At 40.5% G+C, this 8,116-nt stretch overlaps 1 long non-coding RNA gene across 1 annotated transcript; it reads right to left on the bottom strand.

Annotated features, from left to right (window-relative positions):
• Window positions 1–6,525: 6,525 nt before the first annotated feature.
• LOC146472273 (uncharacterized) lies at window positions 6,526–7,216 on the bottom strand. Its single transcript, XR_014866634.1, has 2 exons — window positions 7,037–7,216; window positions 6,526–6,688 (listed from the first exon to the last, which is right to left on the bottom strand). It is a non-coding gene; the product is annotated as an uncharacterized LOC146472273 (long non-coding RNA).
• Window positions 7,217–8,116: the final 900 nt, after the last annotated feature.

An 8,116-nucleotide genomic window follows, 5' to 3' on the forward strand; every position in this document is an offset into this window, starting at 1 on the left:
CTTGTCGGAAGACCTATTATCTCAGGGTGTTCCGGCCCTACAGAACGGATCTCAGCATTTGTTGAGCACCTTAAAGATACGACAGACTTAATTAACTTCATCGAGAAGATTAAACTGCCTAAAAGTGCTATACTTGTTTAAATGGACGTCAGAAACATACCACAACAAGAGGGTATTACCACTGTATGCAATGGATACGAAGAATTTCACCAAGGAAACCCTCCAGTTCCTACCAGGTTTTTAAGCGAGATGCTTAGTCTGATCCTACAAGAAAACTCGTTTCAATTTAACGGGAAAGATGATCTTCAAACCCATGGAACAGCCATGGGCACGAAAATGGCCGTAGCCTTTGCTAACACCTTCATGGCCAAAATAGAAAAAGAAATACTCAGACAGAGCAGCATTAAGCCTATCTTTTGGAAAAGGTTTATCGATGACGTCATATCAGTATGGGATACAAGCAGAAACAAAATAGAAGAATTCCTTCTAAAAGCAAACAACTTCCATCCAACAATCAAATTCACGGCTGAAATCTCAGAAACAGAAACTACATTCTTGGACACGATAGTGTACAAAGGTGTCAGATTCAACAAGGATTCTATCCTTGACGTGCGAACACACTTCAAGCCTACAGAGACCTTCCAATACACGAATTTCTATTCTTGCCACCCACCAGGCGTCACGAAAGGTTTTATCAAAGGAGAAGCGTTAAGGCTTCTAAGAACAAATTCCTCTGAAAACACTTTTCAAGAGAATATGAGGAATTTTGCAACACGCCTCAAGAATAGAGATTACCCAGCTACAACTGTAGAAAAACATCTCTCGGAGGTCATTTTCACTGACAGAAAGAAAGCACTGGAACAGAGAAACAAAAATGCACGTAAGAAAATACTGCCCTTTGTAACGCAATACCACCCTGCGTTACCCAACCTCAAGAACATACTTATGGGGAAATGGCACCTTATACAGAATCAACCATATCTGAGAAATATCTTTAAGGAGCCTCCCTCATTTCATATCGCAAAGGAAAATCCCTAAAAGACGCTCTTGTAAGAGCTAAGCTATAAAGGCTTTAAGACCAATCTATATGCGAACTGCAGGAGTCGTGCAGGCCCGTCAACACGAATCTGCGTATCTGTTCACAACATCGAGTAACCAGTCAAGGCGAAACAAAGCTCTTTCAGTCATAGAAGCTTGTAGATCTCTCAATACTTCTCCCACAACATCTAGAATACTTCGCCGAAATACATTCTCATCAGCGGCCATCTTGGAATCGAAAAAATTTTCGTTACGCGGGAAGATCATCGAATAGATTTTCATAAATTATAATGTAGAACTCGTTCTTACCCAGGTTCTGCTCGGTTCCCCGTTTGAGCCACACCCCCATCAGGACAGAAATTGAAGCAACAGAACAGAAATTGGATCGATTGTTAATTGTGTTGTAATTTCTGTTCTGTTGCTTCAATTTCTGTTTTTAATGTCTTTCACTTCGCGTGTCTTAAATTCTGTTCTGTTTCTTCAATTTCTTTTGTGATATGTCAATTACCGCTCCAATCTCGTTAGAAAAGAATTTGATTGCCAATAAGAAAAATTGGAGATGCTGCATAACACAATTTGAAACATAATTTTGGCGGAGATCACCCCTCATATATTCTGCGGTGCAAATGAAAATTTTGATGACCTCCAGGATACTCAATACTCGACTGAGAACTCCCGATTAGCCTTGGCCTCTATCAACAGGTCCAATAATCTTTCGATACATCATGCAAACTGGCAAATCAACCACCGCCAAGAAAACAACATTTTCCGTTCTTTTTACCTTGATGAATGATCGCCATCAGAAATGCGCGATCTTATTACACGGCCAACAAGTTTCTACAATGGCTACAAGTTTGCCAGTATTAGGCACTATTAAGTCTTACCCTAGCAAAATAAAGATTCTTCTGCTAATTGATGAGACATTTAACGATCGCGGCGAACTAAACTATTAACGAAGGTTGTCTCAAGCAACTCAACTTATTGGCGATTTCTTTAACTTAGTTTGATTTTCTACGAAAAAAAACTGAAAGATCTACAGTCAAAGAAACAACGATAATTAGAGAATGTAGACGTAAACGTTGGTTGATTATTATTTGCTACGAAACCTCATCGCGATTTGATGCAATCACTCGCAGCAAGAAATGGAAAACACTAGCTCTGATCTTGTCCAAAATTATCCCACCGGAAATTATTGTTGTAGTTGAAAATACAAGCCATCAGTTCTTATTGGCTACAATGCGGGATATCTCGAATTTTGGATAAAGTTACTGACGATATGATCGAAGTGGAATATTACGTTCTTTCAATAGGCGCTAACTAGAAATGAACGAGAGCTTGTAATTATTTTTTCCTCGCAAATGCACGATTAAGACAAATCCAAACTAAGTTTGACTGAAGAAACTGGAGGAGATTTGTTGCTTTAAAGCAGCCGACATTTCAATCCTAAATCTTGCATGATAAGAACGATAAAGGTTAAAAAAAAATAATTCATCAATAAAGAAGCAACAATGAGACGTACAGTGTAGAGGTGAAGTTGTTTGATGCAGACGCAGAAAAAAATCCGGCTGACAAAGTTTATGTTGTACAGTCAAAATTCTGTTGTACAAACGTGAAAACATCTCATGGAAATCATTTAATATACCGGAAATGACTGAAATAGTTGAAAGACATCCATCAAAAAGCTACTTCTCATTCGCTAAAACGCGGGATATCCAGAAGCGGAATGTTTCGCAAGGGAAGAATAATTAATGAGATTTTTCAAAAACATGCATCAGATTTGTACTGACAGCGATTGAAGGGATACTGGAGAAGGTACGAAAACCAAAAGAACGTGCTTCATTGCTCGGGATCGGAAAATAATTTAGAATTTAAGATCATGTACAATAAATGTATAGAATTTGAGTGTAACATACTGTAGTTCGAATAAAGGTAGGCCGCGTGCAAGTTTGAAAACAGTTCAGTGGACAAAAAAGCTGAAAGTATAGATTAAACAAGATGCCTGCTACACTGGCATTACGCGTGATGCTGGGGCTGATTCATTTATTCCAACTGTATGCTTCGCCGATTGATAAAACTATCCTTGCTTATGGAATAGTTTGAGTCACGACGATCGCGTTACGTTGTTTCCCTTGTGTTACGCTACTCAGGGTTTCAAGGGAAATTGCGGGAATTCCATTACGATAACGTAAGCTTCTCAATGACCTCTTTTCGGTCTCGCGTCGTGCTCTAAGACTGTCAAACAAAGCACGATTCCTTCGCCAGGAATTTACCAATTTCCACCGTTTTAAATGTCGGGTGCTTCTTAGAAGTTATTCTTTCGATTTGCCGCTTCAAAATGGTGAAATTTCCGTTTGAAAACGGCACACTTGAGTCCAGAACATGTTAACAATATGGCGCCAAATTTAATCTGTTTTTAATAAATAGATCAAATGATGCGTTGACGTCACACAGGTAGGGGTGAGTGGGTCCCCTCCCTCGCGATGTAAGCGACAAGAATGGATTTTGATTGGCCTGCTTCGGTTGAAGACAATCAGAACAATACACCCCGAGTAGGAGAGGGGTGAGTTTAATGAATAACTTAATGTACAGATTCGTAGCTACGAGGAAGAAAAAAAAGAAATCGACCCGTTTTTAGACACGGTATGCCCCTTCAGGGCATCCCGCGTAACAAAGAAAGACACGGTATGCCCCTTCAGGGCATCCCGCGTAACAAAGAAATTTCATCCGAAGTTAAAGAAAAGCAGATTGCAACTAGCACATTCAGTAAAAACCAGTGATAAACTGTGTTTGCAAGGACCACCGTGACAAAATAAAAGTACCGGATCCTGTAGTGAAGGATCTAATCAGCAAAAAAATTGTAAAGCAAATAATCTAAAAAAAGAGCAAGGCTGATTTCACGGTCAGGGAAGTATATTTTCCAATATTTCGAAAGGCACGGCCTTTCTTCTTCAGGGTATGTTTGAGACTGACCCTGTGGCAAGATACGCTACAATTTAAACAGTTACAATAGATACCTGAAAAAAGGCTAAAGTTACATAAACAAAAACGTTACAATTTGAAATTTGAAAATACAACTGGTAAATAGGTATAAGCTAACGTTACAACGTGGTAGACGAAAACAAAATACGTAACAATGAGTTAATTACATAACTTAGGAAGATGAAAGACGGGAAAAATGTTCATGTCTCATCTCTCCTATTAAGACCTAAGGGTTCAATAGTTTGACCTCTGTCGATGAGGTATGCCTCTCTAGCTTTGCGTACACTGTCACGATTAGATTTGATGAGTTCGAGGGGAATTAGTAGCATGTCAGAAGCGTTGTGGTCATTAGAAAGAAAATGTTCTGAAACTGTGGTGGGTTTGGAACTGTTTGTTTGTTTGTCGACTGGTCTACGGTGTTCGTTAAAACGGTCTTTAAGTCGTCGTTTTGTTTCTCCTATGTATTGTTTGTGGCAGCGGTTGCAGTGTACCATGTAAATAACGTTTTTAGAGTTACAGTCTATATGATGGGTAATATGTCTAGTTTCGCCGGTAGAATGAAGTGTGTAGCTGGTACGTCCGTCTGTTATTTAGTTGCAAGTTAAACAGTTGTCCCCACATCGAAAAGATCCATGGGGTAGTTTGTTTTGTGTGGGATTACGTAGTTTGGCGCTAACAAGTAAATCACTCAGGTTGTTGGTCCGTCGGAAGGCAACAAGAGGTGTGGTTTTGAAAACGTTTGCGCAGCGGGGAGATGAAGATAGGATGTTGAAGTGTTTGTGAATAATGGATGATACAGAACGAAGGGCTGGATTGTATGTGACGACAAGGGGTACTCGTATAGGTTGGTTGGTGTCGGAGGTGTCTCTCGTAGCTATAGCGTCGGAACGTGGGATGCCGTTAACACGTCCTATTTCTTGGTTGAGGAATGAAAGATTGTATCCCCGTTTGTTGAGATAGGTTCTGAGTTCGTTTGTTCGGAGTTTAAAAGTTTCGTCAGAAGAACAAATACGTCGAAGTCTGAGAGCTAAGCTGAATGGAATGGCTCTCTTAGTGTGTCTAGGATGACATGAAGATTGTAACAAGTATTGATGTTTGTCAGTAGGCTTAGTGTAAAGGTCGGTAGTGATAGTGCCGTTATAGAGAGACACACTGACGTCCAGAAAGGGTATAGATGTGAGAGAATAATTGGATGTGAATTTAATAGTGGGGTGAATGTTATTGAGATAAGTAGTGAAGGTTTGGAGGTCGTCGAGAGAGTGTGTCCATATCATGAAGATGTCGTCTATGAAGCGCCACCATATGTATGGTTGAAATGGAGCACGTAATAATGCGTCCGTCTCAAATTTGGCGAGAAACAAATTGGCGTAAGAAGGAGCCATTCTGGTTCCCATAGCAGTTCCGTGAGTCTGTAGATAGTGTTTGTCGTTGAACGTAAATTTGTTCATGGTAAGGATCATGCGTATGAGGTCACATAAAGTTTCGGAACTTATGGTAGAAGGGGTGCGGTTACGTGTTTCGAGGAAGTGTCGACACGCGTTGATGCCTTCGTTATGAGGTATGTTGGTGTAGAGAGAAGAAACGTCCAGAGTGACAAGAATGGCGTTATTGGGTAATTGTCCGAGTTGTTGGAGTTTGTTAAGGAAGTGTGTAGTGTCTTTTATGAAGGATTGTGTAGTCTGTACCCGGAGGTTTGAGGTGATAGTCTACAAACTCAGTGAGAGATGCGTTCTGTAGGGTGAGAGTTACTGGAAACAATGGGACGTCCGGGGTTACCTTGTTTGTGTATTTTGGGTAGTATGTAAAATCGTCCGGGTTTGGGATCAGTCAGTATTAAAAAACGTTTAGTGTGATCGTCAATAATCTTGTCACGGTGCATGCGTTCTACGTAAATTCGTATGCGTTTTTGAATGTCAGTGGTGATGTCTTTGTCTAAGGTTTTGTAGAATTTAGAGTCGTTTAATTGTCGTGAACATTCGTCAATGTACCAGTTACGGTCCATAACAACTACACCCGAGCCCTTGTCTGCTGACTTGATGACAATGTCAGTGCGTCTGCGGAGACGTTTGAGAGCATCGCGTTCGCGTGTTGTCAAATTGTCACGTACAGGGGCTGGTGTGACATTGAAAAGGTCATGTTCCACGGCGTCTAAAAAAGTGTCGAGTGCTGGGTCCCTGTGGGGGGGAGGGGTCCATGTACCTTTGGGACGAAATGGGTTAAGATTGGTCTGGGGAGGGTAGTCGTGAAAAAACACAAGGAGTCGCATACGTCGGCTGACTTAAGCAATGTCACGACTCTAACTCAAGACGAGACTCAACTGCTTGCTAGGGGCCTTTCCTTTTGCCCTACTCCACGCCAAATTGACTGGACTGAAATCCGAGCTGATTTTTTTGAGTTCAGCCGACGTATGCGACTCCTTGAGTTTTTTCACGACTACCCTATGTAATTTCTGCACAACTGATTCTTTATAGAACTAAGTCGCAAGTGTTTCCCCTTTTTAGTTATTACTTTTTCTGTGGATCTGTGCTTGTGATAATAATATTTCTGATATTTTAGGTGACATCTACCAACAGTCCATAGCCCTGAAGCCTCAACATTTTTGTCCTGAGGTGAAATAGCAAGTCATTTAGAACAGCTGGCTATAGCTTTCACTTTAGCTTTAGTTGTTAACCTAGAGACAAAACAAGCAAAAAGTAAAAAGTCACAATAAATCTTTATGTTACATCGTGACTCGCTCATTGTTTGCTCCTCACAATTGCCAAACTTTAAACGCACATAACAGAAAAACGGTGAGAGGTGCGATGGGGTGCGATGCCTTAAAATCCAAGAGTAACTCTCCATAAAACAAATGGTGTAATTTCTTTTCTTGGAACCCTGACGATATAGCGTCAAAAAGCAAACGCGTTCATTGATCATTGCACGAAAGCCGCCATATTGGACAAGCTTGCGAGGAACTCGAATATTGACGACAATAACCAAGGAAATTGTGAGAAAATACAATCACTGGTCACCTACATACCTCGTCACTTGTTGAATCCTTTCATTTGGAAGAAAAGCCGTCTTCACGGTGAATAAAACAGTAAATAAGACGAAGGAATTATTCCCGTGAAGATCCTTCCTAAAAACGCTTATGAAAGAATACTGTGATGTGATTGGCCAATTACTGCTACCACGATGCTTTTCGGACCGTGTCCAACCACCACTGACATTTGGCCTAAGACATTTTCGCGATCGCAAGCAAATTGCAAAATTCTATAAAAAATTAAGTTTTGTGTTAAGTCGGAATATTTTCCTTTAACAACGTTTTTTAGACGGTAAACAAAACAAGCAATCGATATGAGTCCCCAGAAATGACGCGAAATATATTTTATTGAGCTTCAAATTCTGCATTTATTTTGCGTGACATCAGGGTCAGTGAGGATCAAAACTAGGGGGGGTGGTCAAACTACGAAACGCAACGGCAGGAGAATTGCTAAATAGCATCATTCATTATCATTTCGGACAGACATTAAATGGTGAAAGTTTGAAGGAAATCGGCCGACCCCCATCTTTCACCTCTGCCTGGTTTTCTCAGACAATGACTCTTAAAGCCCTTTTAAAACCTGGAAACACTTTCTTCTGTGTCATAATATTTTGTCCATTGGCAATCACGCAAAACCACCAAATGAACGTACACTTCGACCTTTGCGTTGCCTTCCAGTGCGATTGAAGTTTATTTTCTTTTTTGCGTGTTTAATAAACAAATAACTGTAGACATCATTTGAAATACTTCATTCTTTGGTCACTCACAGAGCGCTTTGATTTTGGCATCAAAGTTCTGCCCCATTCCATGGATCATGAAATAGATTAAGGGATCTTACGCTAACACGAAGGCACTGACGCAACGAAAAGGCCCTTATAAACTGACAGCTCACGAAATTTCAGTCATCCAACTACTGCAACTATCTCGTCTAGTTTAATATGTCCGATGTGGCCGAACTATATCCAATTGACTGTTAGAACTTCAAGTTCACACAGCAAAAAGAAAATTAACTCAGTGGTGTGCCCACGTTCCCCACAAAATACCAAGAAACGTTCACTTTACGTTGTTGACGGTTTG

This window comes from Pavona decussata, unplaced genomic scaffold (genome assembly GCF_977016875.1).
Source record: "Pavona decussata unplaced genomic scaffold, jaPavDecu1.1 SCAFFOLD_100, whole genome shotgun sequence".
NCBI classification, from domain to species: domain Eukaryota; kingdom Metazoa; phylum Cnidaria; class Anthozoa; order Scleractinia; family Agariciidae; genus Pavona; species Pavona decussata.